Source organism: Saccopteryx leptura, chromosome X, assembly GCF_036850995.1.
Source record: "Saccopteryx leptura isolate mSacLep1 chromosome X, mSacLep1_pri_phased_curated, whole genome shotgun sequence".
In the NCBI taxonomy this organism is placed as follows: Eukaryota; Metazoa; Chordata; class Mammalia; order Chiroptera; family Emballonuridae; genus Saccopteryx; species Saccopteryx leptura.
Window position 1 is genome coordinate 65426135 of NC_089516.1, and position 17439 is coordinate 65443573.

The 17439-nt window shown below is 42.7% G+C and overlaps 1 protein-coding gene across 1 annotated transcript in view; it reads right to left on the reverse strand.

Annotated features, from left to right (window-relative positions):
• Positions 1-17439, reverse strand: part of TAF1 (TATA-box binding protein associated factor 1) — a 114223-nt gene that overhangs the window by 14384 nt on the left and 82400 nt on the right. The gene's annotated exons all lie outside the window — the stretch shown is intronic.

Genomic DNA, 17439 nt, shown 5'->3' on the forward strand with positions numbered 1-17439 from the left:
CAGGTTCGAGACCCCAGGGTTGCCAGCTTGAGTGTGGGCTCATCTGGCTTGAGCAAAAAGCTCACCAGTTTGAACCCAAGGTCACTGACTCGAGTGGGGGTTTACTCAGTCTGCTGAAGGCCCGCGGTCAAGGCACATATGAGAAAGCAATCAATGAACAACTAAGGTGTCACAACGAAAAATTGATGATTGATGCTTCTCATCTTTCTTCATTCCTGTCTGTCCCTATCTATCCCTCTATCTGACTCTCTCTCTGTCCCTGTAAAAAAAATTAAATAAATAAAAATTTGTATTATTTCTTACAAAAATTTTATAGCCCTGGCTGGTTGGCTTAGTGGCACAGCATCAGCCTGGCGTGTGGAAGTCCTGGGTTCATTTCCCAGTCAGGGCACAGAGGAGAAGCACCCGTCTGCTTCTCCACCCTTCTTCCTCTGCCTTATCTCTCTCTCTCTCTCTTTTCCCCTCCTGCAGCCACAGCTCAAATGGTTTGAGCAAGTTGGCCCTGGTGCTAAGGATGTGTCCATGGCCTCTCCTCAGGTGCTGAGATGGCTTGGTTGCTGAGCAACAGAGCAGCGACTCCAGATAGGCAGAGCATCACACCCTAGTGGACTTGCCAGGTGGATCCTGGTCAGGGTGCATGCAGGAGTCTCTCTGCCTCCCTGCCTCTCACTTCACTAAAAATAAAAAAGAAAGAAAGAAAAATGTATATAAGTTATACCAAAACTCAGTAAAACAAATCTTTAAAATATTTTATTTATTGGTTTTAGAGAGAGAAAGAGGTGAAGGAGGAGTGGAGAGGGAAGCACCAACTAGTAGTAGCTTCTCATATGTGCTTTGACCCAGCAAGCCCAGGGCCCCAAACCGGTGACCTCAGCATTCCAGGTCGAAGCTCTATCCACTGCACCACCACAGGTCAGGAAAAACAAAGCTTTAGTTCATAAAGTAGAAGAAAATATCTTAAATCCCTTTACCATGCCCATCAAATGTATTTTGCTTTTGAAGTTCTCTGTCTTGGTCAATGACTTCGATATTTATCCTTCTCCCCTTTCTCATTCCTATTATTCATTTGGTTACCAATATTCTTAAAGATCCAGTGAATCTGTTTCCTTTGTCCTTTATCCTCATTCATTATTTCTCTTCTGAATTATTACAATAATTTTCTTTTTTTAAATTAAATTTTTTTTTGTATTTTTCTGAAGCTGGAAACGGGGAGAGACAGTCAGACAGATTCCCACATGCGCCCGACCGGGATCCACCCGGCATGCCCATCAGGGGCGACGCTCTGCCCACCAGGGGGCAATGCTCTGCCCCTCCAGGGCATCGCTCTGCCGTGACCAGAGCCACTCTAGCGCCTGGGGCAGAGGCCAAGGAGCCATCCCCAGCGCCCGGGCCATCTTTGCTCCAATGGAGCCTTGGCTGCGGGAGGGGAAGAGAGAGACAGAGAGGAAGCAGGGGGGGTGGAGAAGCAAATGGGCGCTTCTCCTATGTGCCCTGGCCGGGAATCGAACCCGGGTCCCCCACACGCCAGGCCGACGCTCTACCGCGGAGCCAACCGGCCAGGGCCTTAAATTGAATTTTATTGGAGGTAACATTAGTTAACATAATTATACAGATTTTAGGTGCCCAATTCTACAACACATCCTCTGTATACTGTATTGTGTGTTCACCTCCCCCCAAGTCAGGTCTCCATCCATCACCATTTATCCCCCCGTACCCTCTTCTACCTCCCCCCCCCCGCTAGCAATCTCCACATTGTTGTCCATGTCCCTTAATTCTTTTTGTTCCCCTAACTTTTTTATTTGCTAAGAGAACTCAGATGTGTGCAGCGAAGAAATATGCCCAACCCCAGGCAATGACTCATGCTTGGTCTAAATCTGTCTCCCTTTGTCAGATTCCTACGTGTGCAGTCTCCCCTAAGCTGCAAGTTGACATCTGATCCAGTATTGTCCAGGAGATAAAGGACAGTGTGTTGATAGTGGGAGAAAGCTTCTGCTTTCATGACGTAAGGGGCAGTCAGAACTGGTGTCACTACTACCTTCTCCCCTTTTCCCTTCTCCAAACATGAATATGATTGCTGGGGCTGAAGCAGCCATCCTGTGACCATGAGGCAACAAGCATGAGGACAAAAGGCCAACATGTTAAGGAGAGTTACACATAAAGTTAGAGATTGAATACTTGATACCATTGCTAAGCTATTGAACCAATACCAGCAACTACCTATCCTTAGACCTTTTATGTAAGAATGAGAAATTCCTACTTGTTTAAGTCAAGTTTTGTTACTTGCAGCCACAGAAATGTTATCATTTAACTTTCAAACATAAAACCATCAATTTTAGAATAGAACCCATTCTTCATGGAATGGGATATGGTGTCCACCAATATTTGGCTCCCATCTCCTTTCTAGATGCATTTTCCAGCATGATTTCAGATATTCCAAAACACCTGCAGATCTACAGTGAAATATGTTCTTAGGCATCCTTGCCTATGGATGGGTTGTTTGCTCTGGAATGCCTTTCCTGATTTATACAATTATATAATTTTTTTCTTTCAGATATCAGTTTAATGATTATGATCTGTAAAGTCCTCCTAACTTCCTTGGGCAATGTGAGGTGATCCCTCTCTGCTACCATAGTATCAATTCTAGCCATTTCACTAAATTTACCTATTAGGCCATAGATTTGATTTACTTATATTTCTCCATTTCCTAGATTGAAGACTACTTGAGCATAAGAAATTTCCCCTAAATTCCAGCATCTAAAGTGTATCTCCTATGTAACACACACACATGCACACACCGTCTTGAGCTCCTCCCCTCCCCCTTGAGATACTGTCTTCTTTCTCTGCTCTCCTTAAAACTCCTCAAGAGGTGGAGGAGGGAATGGGGGGATAAATGGTTATTGGTGAAGACTTGACTTGGGGGGTGAACACACAATGTGATATACAGAGTTGTGTTATAGAATTACACACCTGAAACCTGTATAATTATGTCAGCCAGTCTTACCCCAATAAATTCAATTTAAAAATTTTTTCATTTTTCTTAAAAAAACCTTCCTCACAGGTATACTCACTGTCTTCACTTCTTACCACCCATCATCTTTTTTTTTTAATTTATACAATTAATTTTAATGGGGTGACATTGATCACCTAGAGTACATAGATTCAGAGAAAACATCTCCAGATTATTTTGACTTTGATTATGTTGTATATCCATCACTCAAAGTCAAACCATCCTCTCTTAATTAGGTTTTTCTTACCACCACTCTCCTGAATCTGTTCTTGTCAATAATGCAATTACCTTCATTTTGCCTCAGTTCTCAGGCATCAGCCTATGGGACCTCTCAGCAGCATTTTATATGTTGATCATGACTTCATTTTTGGAGTTCTTTCATTTGGACTCTGGGAACTGTATCCCATCCTCTGATTTTCTTCTTACTTTACCGTCTGGTCTTTCTCAGCCTTTTAAATGAGTTGTCTGCATGTTCCTGGCCCCTATTTGTGCAAGTGCCCCCAAATTCAGTCCTTTAACAACTCTTCTCTTCTTTGCACTCAGTTCGTAGGCAATCTCACCTGGCTTCAAATACCATCTATGTGGTGCCTGACCTGGAGGTGGTCCAGTGGATAAAGTATCGGACTGGAACACAGAGGACCCAGGTTCGAAACCCCAAGGTCGCCAGCTTGAGAACAGGCTCACCAGCTTGAGCATGGGGTCTCTGGTTTAACCATGGAATCATAGACATGACCCCATGGTTGCTAGCTTAAGCCCAAAGGTCACTGTTTTGAAGCCCAAGGTCACAGGCTTGAGCAAAGGGTCACTTGCTCTGCTGTAGCCCTCCCCCAGTCAAGGCACATATGAGAAAGCAATCAATGAACAACTGAGATGTCGCAATGAAGAACTGATCTTCTCATCTCTCTCCCTTCCTGTCTGTCTGTCCCTATCTGTCCCTCTCTCTGTCAAAAATATAAAAATACCATCTATGTGGTGATGACTCCCACATTCCTATCTCTGACCTCAACCACTTCCCTCAACTCCAGACTCATTAGCCAACTGCTTATTCAACATTCTCCACTTGGAAGTCTAAGTGACACTTCAATCTAACAGCAAAACTTTTTATTCCCCTCCCCTCCAAACTTTCCTTTCCCTCAATGTTTCCCTTTGCATTATATAGCATCTCCGGCCTTCCAGTCTCTCAGGCACGGGGGGGCATCCCTGACTCCTCTCTTTGTCTCCTATCTCACATCCAATCCATCAGCAAATCCTGTTGTCTCTACCTTCAGAATACAACCCTACTCTCACTTCTCACCATCCCCATCACCGCCAACCTCATCCAAGCCCTCATCTTCTCCTGCCTGGATTACTTCACTAGCCTACTATAACTAGTCTCCCTGCTTCCACCATTGCCCCCTAGTATTTGCCACAAAGCCTAACTGATCCTTTCTAAAACATAAATAAAATCATGTCATTTCACACTTAAAACCTTCTAATGGCTTCCCATGCCACAAGAAATTACAGAATCTGGTTCCAGGAAACCTCCATGACCTCATCTCCTACCACTTCCCCTTTGTTGGCACCACCACAGACATGACGTCCTTCTGGGTCCTGCTCTAACACACCACACACCTCTGCTGTCTCAGCATCCGGGTGCTTGCTGCTCTCTCTACCCAGAACTCTCTTCCCCGGAAGCTACACAAGTTACTCCCTCACTTCATTAAGTTCTCTGTGCAAATGTCACCTCTCAGAAAGGCCTTCCCTGAACACTCCAAAATATTAGCAACTTGCCCCCTCACACACATATACACTCTGTCTACACCCTTACCTTACTCTAGTCATCCGCATGGTACTAATCACCACCTTCCATATATTTATTCATTGTCTTTCCCCCACCCCCACAAGAGGAGGGATTTTATTTTGTTTAATGCTATATTTCCAGCACTTAGATCACCACCTGGCCTGTAGTATTCATTTGTTCAATAAATATTTATTAAATAAATGATTTCTAATTCTAAGAACAGTGGGGTAACTTCATAACTGAATAATTATAGCCCTGGCCAGATAGCTCTGTTGGTTGAAGCATTGGCCAAACTGCAGAGGTTGCTGATTCCATCCCTGGTCAGGGCACATACAGGAATGGATTGATGTTCCTGTCTCTCTCCCTTCCTTTCTGGCTAAAATCAATAAATAAAAATAAAAATAAATAAATAAAATAACTGAATAATTATATCTCTGTACCCCAGGGCCCAATATAGTACCAGGTATGCAGTTGGAATTCAATAAATGTCTCTTAAATGAATGAAGCCTGTAAATAAGCTCATATCTTACAAGTTTTTAAAAAATTTTATGATGGTCTCATTTCTCCCTCTAGTTGTTACTATTATTCTCGTTCTTTTCACAACCTAGCCTTTTTACCTTCCAATAACTATTTTTTACCTTAAAAGGTAATATAAGCATATCAGAAATATAAGCATATATACATACATACTCTTATGACTTAATTCTTAAAATCATATAGATAAAATAACAAAAGCGTGTGATTTAAAGAATAGTAAAACGAACACCCATGCACCCACCAGTCAGCTGGAGAACAAACATCACTGGGGCAGCTGTCTGTGCTCTTCGGGATCACGTTCTCCTCCTCTGCAAGACAGAACTGCTCTAGGGATCTTGCTTTTCCTGATTGCTTTCTCACCTGTTTCTGGACTTCACATTCATAGAATCATACTGTACAAATTTTTCTTAACTTTCTCTACACATTTTTTTCATGGGGCATCTCCATGTTGATATTTGTAGCTACTGGCATGCCTTTTCACCAGTATGTCGTTTTCCATTTCATGATTATATTGTAATTTATTTTAGAGGGTGGGGGGGAGAGACTGGAACGTTGACCAGGGATCAAACTGGCAACCTCTGCACTTCAGGACAATGCTATAACCAACTAAGCTGTCCGGCCAGGACTATTTTTAAGGTGACCAATCGTACTCCTTTAGGGAAGATAGTCTTTCTTTTGTAAGTTCCATCCTCCCTTGAAAAGTGTCCTCCTACATGTCCCACTTTTTGATATTGGAAGACTCATCTGTAAATGTTCATATTCAATCAATGCAGAGTCGATCCATTACGTGTGATGTGACATATTTGTATCTAAATGAGTACTTTTTTCTTACAATTATTATTAAAAATGAATAGGCTCGGGCGCATGCGGGAGTCTGTCTGACTGTCTCTCCCTGTTTCCAGCTTCAGAGAAGAAAATGAAAAAAAAAAAAAAAAACTAAAAAAAAAAAAAATGAATAGGCATGTAAGCATAATGACAATATAAAATATTACAAATGCTTTTATTATGCCATGTATATTATAGTGTATTATTGTTGCAATGAATGATTCTTTTATTTACGATATTGTTTTCTTCAGTTTATCTTTGTCCTCCTTTTCACTGTAAAAAAGTTGGTCACCTTACTATATTGCAATTTATTAAAGCAAAATATCCTGCTGAGGGATATTTGAACCGTTTCTGGCTTTTTGCTATTAAAATCAGTGCTAAGAGTACTCTTGCATTCTTGTATATATATATATTTTTTTAAATTGATCAGAGAGAACAGAAAGAAAGAGAAGGGGGGAGGAGCGAGAAGCACCAAGTCCTAGTAGTGACTTCTCTTATGTGCCTTGCCCCGGCAAGCCCAGGGTTTTGAATCCGCGACCTTAGCGTCCAGGTTGACACTTTATCCACTGCGCCACCACAGCACAGGCCCCTGGTACATTTATGCAAGAACTTTTCTAGTGGATAGCTAGGGGTAGAACTGCTGAGTTATGGGGTATACAGCTGTATCTCCAATACAGCGTGGCCTAAGTTCCAGAACACTGCAATAAAGGCAGTTGTAAACTTTTTGCTGGTGGAAGGTCTTGCCTTCAATTTGTAAAAACCTCTGTGAACCCCAATAAAGTGAAGGGCACTAAAACTAGGTATGCCTTTAACTATGTTCAGACTCACTAAATGTCAAAATGTATTCAAAGTGATGGTACACTTCTGTAGCAAAATTTCTATTGCACAACCTCCTCCACAACACTGGTATTATCAAACATTTTAATATTTGTCAGTTTGATAAGTATAAATGAATCTTATTGTGGTTAGACTTTGAAGTACTCTGATTACGGATGAGATTGCTCATCTTTTTATTGTTTATTGGTATTCCTGCTTCCTCTTCTGTGAAATGCCCATTCATGTCTTTTGGTCAATTTCTATTCGGTGGCTTGTCTTTTTCTTACTGATATGCAATAATTTAAAGATACAGTGGTACCTTGAGATACGAGCAGATACGAATTTTTTAAGATACAATCTGTGACTTGGTCCATATTTTTGTTCAAGATCCAAGCAAAATTCCGAGATACAAGTTGTGATTCTGGAAGCTGCCGCTAGTTGGTGCGTTGGTGCACGGGTCCAGTATCGGCAGCACAACACCAGCATCTCATTCTTTATCACGTGTTACCCGCAGAATCAAGTCGAATCTCATGAACTGTACTCATTCTTGCATCGTTTTTGCATTTTTTACTAACTTTTTTTGTGTGCTATCATAGGGCCGAAGAAACTGAGTATAAAGGACAGTAGTGAGAAGAAAAAGAGAATGATGTCAATAGAAGTAAAGCAAGAAATAATAGAAAAACATGAGCGTGGTGTCCGAGTGATTGAACTGGCAAGGCTGTATGACTGCGATACATCTACAATTTGTACCATCTTTAAACAAAAGGATGCCATCAAAAGCACAAATCCAGCGAATGGAACTATAATTCTGTCCCAATTAAGGACAAATATCCATGAAGAAATGGAGAAGTTTCTGCTGGTGTGGGTGAAAGAGAAAGAGCTGGCAGGAGATATAGTGATGGAGACTGTAATATGTGAAAAGGCACGTGTTATTTTCGGCGACTTGAAGAAAAAAGAACCATCAACCTCAAAAGAGACAGCAGAAGATATGTTTAAGGCAAGTCACAGCTGGTTTGAAAATTTCAAGAAGAGATCTGGCATCCACTCGGTGGTGAGGCATGGTGAAGCTGTGAGTACTGACATTAAGGCAGCTGAGGAGTACATCGCATATTTTGCTGCATTTATCACAAAGGAAGGCTACATCCCCCAACAAGTGTTCAACTGTGATGAAACAGGATTGTTTTGGAAAAAAATGCCCCAGAGGACTTTCATCACCGCAGAGGAGAAGCTGCCAGGCCATAAACCCATGAAGGACCCTCTGACCTTTGCATTGTGTGCAAATGCTAACGGTGACTATAAAGTAAAGCCACTGCTAGTGTATCATTCCAAAAATCCTCGAGCCTTTAGGACTCACAAGATTCTTAAAGAAAAATTGCAGGTTATGTGGCGCGCCAATGCTAGGGTATGGGTTATGCAGTAGTTTTTTACTGAATGGGTAAATCTTGTCTCTGGTCCTGCAAGTGAAGAAATGTCTTCAAGAAAATAAACTCCCAATGAAAGCATTACTAATCCTTGAAAATACTCCAGCCCACCCACCTGGTCTTGAAGATGACATTCTCGATGAGTTCAAATTCGTGAGTCCTCTACCTCCCACCCAACACGACTTCAATCTTGCAACCTATGGATCAGCAGGTCATTTCCAACTTTAAAAAGCTGTACACAGAGCACTTGTTCCACCGCTGCTTTGAGGTGACTGAGAATACAAATCTAACCCCTTGAGAGTTTTGGAAAGATCACTACAACATCGTGATATGTTTACATATTATTGACTTGGCATGGCAAGAGGTTACAAGAACCTTGAACTCGGCATGGAAAAAGTTACAGCCTGATCTTGTTGCAGACAGGGACTTCGAAGGATTCAAACCAGAGACCGAGACTGAGGTAGAAGTGTTGGAGATTGTGTCCCTTGGAAAGTCAATGAGTTTGGAGGTAGATGAGGGTGACCTAAATGAGCTCGTCGAGGAACATGAGGAGGAACTCTCAACTGAGGAGTTGAAGGAGCTACAGATGATGCAACATACGGAGCTTCTGCAAGAGATTAGCAGTGAGGAGGAGGTCGAGTCGGAAGAAGTGATTTATACAAGTAAAATTAAAGACATGCTGGCGATGTGGGAGAAGCTTTCAAGTTTCATTGAAAAGAAACACTGGTTGTGCTTCAGCACTTTTCAATGACACTTCTTTATCACATTTCCATAACATTTTAAAAGGCAGGCAAAAGCAAACCTCTTTGGATAGATTTTTATTCAAAAGTCCTGCAAGTGAAAGTGCCGAAAGTGCAGCCAAAAAGGCAAAAACAGGTAATGATTAAATGAAAAATATGTAATGTTAAGCTTAGGTTAAGTTTAAAGTTAAGAAAGTGCATTTTTTTACAATTAAGTTTTTGTGGTTTCATTTTAAGTAAAGAAAGTGCAGTTTTAGTTTTGTTTAAAGTAAAAAAAATGCAGTTTTAGTTTACATTTAGTGTTAAGAAGGTGCAGTTTTAGTTTACGTGTCTACAGTGTCTGTATCCCTTCCTCCCTTCCTCCTCCTCTGCCATTCTCCTCCATTAGCCACACTCGTCTGTCTCTTAGGTAAGAATACAGTACTAAATAACACTTTTTTCTTTTATTTCATATATTTTGTTATGCATTGGTAAAGTATACATGTGTGTTTCTTAATTAAAAGCATGTCTTTTTCATAATTTAGGATGGTTCGGGGATGTTTCACAGGGCTGGAACGGATTAAATCTATTTCAGTTATTTTAAATGGGAGAAATTTGTTTGATATACGAGTTGACTGACTTATGAGCTTGGTTACAGAACGAATTAAACTCATATATCAAGGTACCACTGTATATATATACTCAGAATAGTTATTCTTTTTTTATTTTTTTCAGAAAGAGAGAGAGAGAGAGAAGGAGAAAGAGAGGGAGGAGAGAGATGAGAAACACCAACTCGTATTTCTTCACTTTAATTGTTTATTCATTGAGCCTGACCAGGCGGTGGCGCAGTGGATAGAGCGTCGGACTGGGATGCCAAGGACCCGGGTTCAAGACCCCGAGGTCGCCAGCTTGAGTGCGGGCTCATCTGGTTTGAGGAAAAAGCCCACCAGCTTGAACCCAAGGTCACTGGCTCCAGCAAGGGGTTACTCGGTCTGCTGAAGGCCCGCGGTCAAGGCACATATGGGAAAGCAATCAATGAACAACTAAGGTGTTGCAACGCGCAATGAAAAACTGATGATTGATGCTTCTCATCTCTCTCCGTTCCTGTCTGTCTGTCCCTGTCTATCCCTCTCTCTGACTCTCTCTCTGTCTCTGTAAAAAATAAATAAATAAATAAAATTTTTAATTGTTTATTCATTGCTTCTCATACTTGCCTTGACTGGGGGGCTCAAGCCAAGCCACTTACTCCATGCTCAAGCCAACAACCTTGGGCCTAAGCTAGCGACCTTGGGATCATGTGGGTGGTCCTGTGCTCAAGACAGTGACTCCATGCTGATAAGTCTGAGCTCACAGCCAGAGACCTCAGGGCTTTGAACAGGTGACTTCAGTGTTCTGGGTCGACGTTTTATCCAATGCACCACCTTTGGTCAGGCAACATAATAGTAATTTTTTTTTAATTTATTCATTTTAGAGGAGAGAGAGAAAGAGAGAGAGAGAGAGAGAGAGAGAGAGAGAAGGGGGGAGGAGCAGGAAGCATCAACTCTCATATGTGCCTTAACCAGGCAAGCCCAGGGTTTTGAACCGGCAACCTCAGCATTCCAGGTCGACGCTTTATCCACTGTGCCACCACAGGTCAGGCCCATAACAGTAATTTTTTAAAGTTAAAAAAAACCCATATACTTTGCTCACCATAACTGCTATCAGGTAAATAATGCAATGTGAGAAAAAAGACTGGGGGATGATATGCAAAAATTAAAAGTTAATGTATTAGAGTAGTGGGATTATAACTGACTTTTTTCCTTTACCAAAATTTATTTTCAGTATTTTTTATGAGGAAAGTATATGTTATAGAAATTATAGAAAAATTTAAAAAAGAAAATGAAGCCACTCTTCATATCACTGTGTAGACATAAACACTGTTGTAATTTTCCTGTATTTCCTCCTAGACTTTTTCTATATATATATATATATATATATATATATATATATATATATATATATATATATAATTTTTTTTTTTTTTTTACAGAGAGAGAGAGTCAGATAGGAACAGACAGACAGGAACGGAGAGAGATGAGAAGCATCAATCATTAGTTTTTCGTTTTGACACCTTAGTTGTTCATTGATTACCTTCTCATATATGCCCTGACCATGGAGGCTGCAGCAGACCCGGTAACCCCTTGCTGGAGCCAGTGACCTTGGGTCCAAGCTGGTGAGCTTTGCTCAAACCAGATGAGCCCGCGCTCAAGCTGGCAACCTTGGGGTCTCGAACCTGGGTCCTCGCATCCCAGTCCGACGCTCTATCCATTGCACCACCACCCGGTTAGGCTTTTTCTATATTTTTTTTAACAAAAAATATGGTCATCCTTAATTTTGTATAGTGCTAGTCTCACTTGATATTGTATCATCAGCATTTCCCCATGTCTATCTTTTGGCTGTACCTTAATTTAATCCCTTACTGTTGAACACTCATTTATTCCAATTTTTAATATTAAAAATATAATAGTTTGCCTGACTGGTGGTGGTGCAGTAGATAGTCAACCTGGCCTGACCTGTGGTGGCGCAGTGGATAAAGCGTTGACCTGGAAATGCTGAGGTCGCCGGTTCGAAACCCTGGGCTTGCCTGGTCAAGGCACATATGGGAGTTGATGCTTCCAGCTCCTTCCCCCTATCTCTCTCTCTCCTCTCTCTCTCTCTCTCTCTCCCTCCCTCCCTCTCTCCTTTCTAAAATGAAAAAAAAAAAAAAAAAAAAAAAAGAGAGTCAACCTGGGATGCTGAGGTCCCAGGTTCAAAACCCCAAGATCACCGGCTTAAGCGCAGGACCATCGACATGATCCCATGGTCAATGGCTTGAGCAAAGTGTCACTCACTCTGCTGTAGCCCCCCGGTCAAGGCAGGTATGAGAAAGCAATCAATGAACAACTAAGGTGCTGCAACTATGAGTTGATGCTTCCCATCTCTCTCCCTTCCTCCTTCACTCTCTCTGTCTCTGTCTCTCTCTTGCAAAATAATAATAATAATAATACTTTGATGAGCATATTTTACATAAATCTTCAGGTTCATCTCTGATTATTCCCTTAGGATACTCTTACAGAGCTGCTGAAGAGAAATTTTTTTAAACATTTTATTTATTTATTTTTAGAAAGAGGAGAGAGAGAAAGGGGGGAGGGAAAGAGCCAGAAGCATCACCTTTCATATGTGCCTTGACCAGGAAAGTACAGGGCTTCAAACCAGAGACCTCAGCATTCCAAGTTGACACTTTATCCACTGCGCCACCACAGGCCACATTTTGAAGATGAAAATTCTTAAGGCTCTTGATGCACAGTGTCAAATAGTTTTTAGCGAAGTCATACTAAGTTACACTTCCACAATCACAGTGTGTCAGTGCCTGCTTTGTCGCATCCTTATCACATTAAAACATTTTTGATTTTAGAAAGGGAGAGAGAGGAACATTGATTTGTTGTTCCACTTATTCATGAACTCACTGTTTGATTCTTGTGTATACCCTGACCAGGGCTTGGACCTGAAGCTTCGGGGTATCACGATGAGGCTTTAACCAATTAAGCTACCTGACAAGGAACAGAATGTTTTTTTCTTTGTTTTTAGCAAGCGAGAAAGAGACAGACGGGAAGAGAGATGAGAAGCATCAACTTGTAGCTGTTCATTGATTGCTTCTCATATATGCCTTGACTGAGCGGCTCCAGATGAGCCAGTGACCCCTTGCTCAAGCCAGCGACCTTTGGGCTCAAGCCAGCGACCTTTGGGCTCAAGCCAAAGACCTTGGGGTCGTGTCAATAATCCTGTGCTCAAGCCAGCAATCCCACACTCAAGCTGGTGAGCCTGCCGCTCAAGCTGGATAAGCAGGTGCTCCAGCCAGCAAACTCAGAGTTTCAAACTGGGGATCTCAGCATCCCCGGTCAATGCTCTATCCACTGTGCCACCACCAGCCGCAAGATACATTTTTTAAAAGCAGTATTGTGTTAGAGACTTTGGGTCAAGATGGTGGCATACATAAATGTGTTACTTGCCTCCTCCCACAGCCATGTCAAAACTACAACTAAACTACAGAACCATCATTCAAAACTGCCTGAAATCTGGATGAATGGAAGTCTACAGCTAGGGATTTAAAGAAAAAGCCACATGGAGACTGATAGGAAGGCCAGAGATTTTGGACGGACTGGTCCCATATCCACGTGTGGCAGATAAAAATTGGGAGGGATATTTCGGCTATGGAGGTCCCACCTGAGGAGTGAGGGGTCCCAGCCCCATAGCAGGCCCTCCAGTCCAGGGTTTCAGTGCCAGGAGGAGAAGCCCCCATAAGTTCTGGCTGTAAAAGCCAGTGAGGATTGAGGCTGAGGGGGACAGAGGGCTGCTGGAGTCCCAGGAAGTTCCTGTTAAAGGGCCCACGCACAGACTAAGTCAAATTCCCTCCCTTTGGGCCAGCAGTTTGACAGGCGTTAGAGACATGCAGAGAGGAACTGGATTGTCCAGCACCAAGGCAAGCGCTGGAGTGGCATTTTTCTCCCAGACGCAGTGCTGGCAGAAGCCATTGTTCCTTTGATGAGCCTTCTCCCCACAGAGCTGGCAGGCAGGCCCCTACCTGAGACTCCCATCAACCTGGCTCACAGTTTGCCCCACCCTGGTGGTTCCCTGAAGTCCTACCCACTCCACCTGCAGGCCCACTCGAGGGTTGCCAGTGCCTTTTCCACATGATGGCCTGTCTTGGCTCATGCTTCAGATTTTCCTAAAAGCTCTCAAACAAGCATCTGGCCTCAGCATGCCAACATAAGTGGCCCCAGGCCTAGCACTAGCAGCAGCCAGGAATGGTTCGCTGCTTGGCCTCTGCTGGGCACCTCCAAGCCCAGCACAAGTAGCAGCCACCTGCAGATCACTTTCTAGCTCATGCTGGGTGGCCCCGGGCAGAACACAGGCAAGCGCACCAGTGGACAGCTTCCGTTCATGTTGAAGCGCTGCTACCCAACCACCTCCACCAGTGACACACTCAAAGGGTGAGCTCAGGGGGCACCAGAACCCTGCTGAGGTAAGTCCTGCTCTGTGAGGTGGGCACCTGCACAGCTGATCCTCCACAGTGGTTGGAGGTTGGTGGTCACATCCAACCCTTCCATCTGATTGGCCTGGGGGTAAATTCCTCCCATTGACGTACCAATACCAATCAAGGCTCAACTACAACAGAAGGATGTACACAACCAACATGAGGTGGGGGTGGGGCATACCTCAAGTGCCCAGCTTGGATGATCAGGGTGGCTGTGCCACTGGACCTTACAGAACAGCTACTACATAGGACCACTCTACAAGCCTGGGAGACATAGCACCTCTACCTAATACACAGAAACAACACAGGGAGGCAATAAAATGAGGAGACAAAGAAACATCCCAAATGAAAGAACAGAACAATACTCCAGGAAAAGAACAAAACAAAAGAGACAAACAACTACTAAATGCAGAGTTCAAAACACTGCTTATAAAAATGCTCAATGAACTTAGTGAGAACCTCAACAGCATAAAAAGGGACCAGTCAGAAATGAAGGATGCACTAATTGAAATAAAGAATAATTTATAGGGAATCAACAGTAGAATAAAGAAACCTGAGGCCCTGGCTGGTTGGCTCAGCGGTAGAGCGTCGGCCTGGTGTGCGGGAGTCCCGGGTTCGATTCCCAGCCAGGGCACACAGGAGAAGCGCCCATCTGCTTCTCCACCCCTCCCCCTCTCCTTCCTCTCTGTCTCTCTCTCCCCTCCTGCAGCCAAGGCTCCATTGGAGTAAAGTTGGCCCAGGTGCTGAGGATGGCTCTGTGGCCTCTGCCTCAGGTGCTAGAGTGGCTCTGGATGCAACAGAGCAATGCCCCAGATGGGCAGAGCATTGCCCCCTGATGGGCATGCGGGTGGATCCTGGTTGGGCGCGTGCAGGAGTCTGACTGCCTCCCCGTTTCCAGCTTCAGAAAAATGAAAAAAAAAAAAAAAAAAAGAAACTTGAGAATCAAATCAGTGATTTGGAATAGGAAGCAAAAAACACCCAATCAGAACAGCCAAAAGAAACAACGAATCCAAAAAAATGAAGATAGTGTAAGGAGCCTGTCTCTGAGACTTCAAGTGTACCAACATTCATGTTGTGGGGGTGCTGGAAAGAGAAGAGAGAGAGCAACAAGTTGAAAACCTATTTGAAAAAATAATGACAGAAAACTTTCCTAACTTGATAAAGGAAATAGACATACCAGTCCAGTAAGTGCAGAAAGTCCCAAACCCAAAGAGGCCCACACCAAGACATCATAATTAAAATGCAAAAGATTAAGAACAAAGAGACAATCTTAAAAGAGAAAAGCAGCAAGAGAAAAGCCATTAATTACCTATAAGACTGTCAGTTGATATCTCAAAAGAAACCTTACAGGCCAGAAGTGATTGGCAAGAAATATTCAAAGTGATAAAAAAAAAAAAAAGCAAGGAGCAACAACCAGGACTACTCTACCCAAAGAAGATATCATTGGGAATCCAAGGGCAGATAAAGAGCTTCCCAGACAAGAAAAGGCTAAGCCTGACCTGTGGTGGTGCAGTGGATAGAGCACCAACCTGGAATACTGAGGTCACCAGTTTGAAACCCTGGGCTTGCCTGGTTAAGGCACGTATGACAACCAACCAATGAACAGCTAGAGTGAAACAACTACTTCTTATTCCCCACCCCCTCTCTCTGTAAAATCAATAAATAAATTTTTTTTAAAAAAAGGTGTTCATCACCACCAAACCAGTATTATATGAAATGTTAAAGGGTCTTCTTAAAAAGAAGAAAAAAAGCCTGACAAGGCAGTGGCACAGTGGATAGAGCAATGGCCTGGAAGGCTGAGGACTCAGGTTTAAAACCCCAAGGTCGTCAGCTTGAGCACAGGCTCACCAGCTTGAGTGCACGGTCACTGGCTTGAGTGTGGGATCATAGACATGACCCTATGGTCACCTGCTTGAGCCTAAGGTCATTGGCTTGAGCAAGGGGTCACTGGGTTGGCTGGAGCCCCGTGGGTCAAGGTACATATGAAAAAGCAATCGATAAACTACTAAGACATCGCAAGGAAAAATTGATGCTTCTCATCTCTCTCCCTTCCTGTCTGTCCATCTCTCTCTGTCTCTCTTTCTCTCACTTAAAAAAAGAGAAGAAAATAAAGATATTAAATATGAACAATAAAATGGCAATAAATACATATTCATCAACAATAGATTCTAAAAGAAAAACAAAATAAATGAACAAGCAGAAGAGAAACAGACTCATAGATACAGAGAACATTTTGACGATTACCAAATGGGAGGGGAAATTGGGTGAAAAAAATGAAAGGATTAAGAAGCACAAGTTGCCTGACCAGGCAGTGGCGCAGTGGATAGAGCGTCAGACTGGGATGTGGAGGACCCAGGTTCGAGACCCCGAGTTCGCCAGCTTGAGTGCGGGCTCATCTGGTTTGAGCAAGGCCACCAGCTAGAGTCCAAGGTTGCTGGCTCGAGCAAGGGGTTCCTCGGTCTGCTGTAGGCCCATGGTCAAGGCACGTATAAGAAAGCAATGAACAACTAAGGTGTCGCAACGAAAAACTGATGATTGATGCTTCTCATCTCTCTCCATTCCTGTCTGTCCCTATCTATCCCTCTCTCTCTCTCTCTCTCTCTCTCTCTCTGCCTCTGTAAAAAAAAAAAAAAAAAGGCAGCACAAGCTGGCCCTGGCTGGATAGCTCAAATGGTTGGAGCATTGCCCCGATACACAGAGGTTGTCGGTTCAGTCTTCGGTCAAGGCAAATAGAGGAACAGATCCATGTTTCTGTCTCTCTCTCTCTCTACTTTCCCCTCTCTCTAAAATCAATAAATTAAAATTTTAAAAGTATTTTTTAGAAAAGAAATACAAATGGGTTGTTACAGAATAGTCATGGGGATGCACAGCATAAGGAGTATAGTCAATAATATATTCTAATAACTATGTATAATGCCAGGTGGCTGCAAAGTTTATTGGTTTGATCACTTGCTTATGTAATATCTAATCATTGAATCTAATATAATAATGTATGTAATTAAAAAATTAAAAAGGATTTAAAATAAAAGCAGTATTGTGTTAAAACACATGGGTTTTTAGAAACAGACCTGTACCCAAATCCTGGCTCTACCATTTATACATATGTGACTTCAGGAAAGTCACTTAATTATTCTCATCTGTAAAAATGGACATATTACCATCTATACTTGGGGTAATTGTGAGGATTAAAGAAGATAATGTACTAAGTTGAACTATATGAAATTGCCAATATTCAATCTCATTTTGATGTACAAACATGTTTTTTGTATGGTTCAACTCAA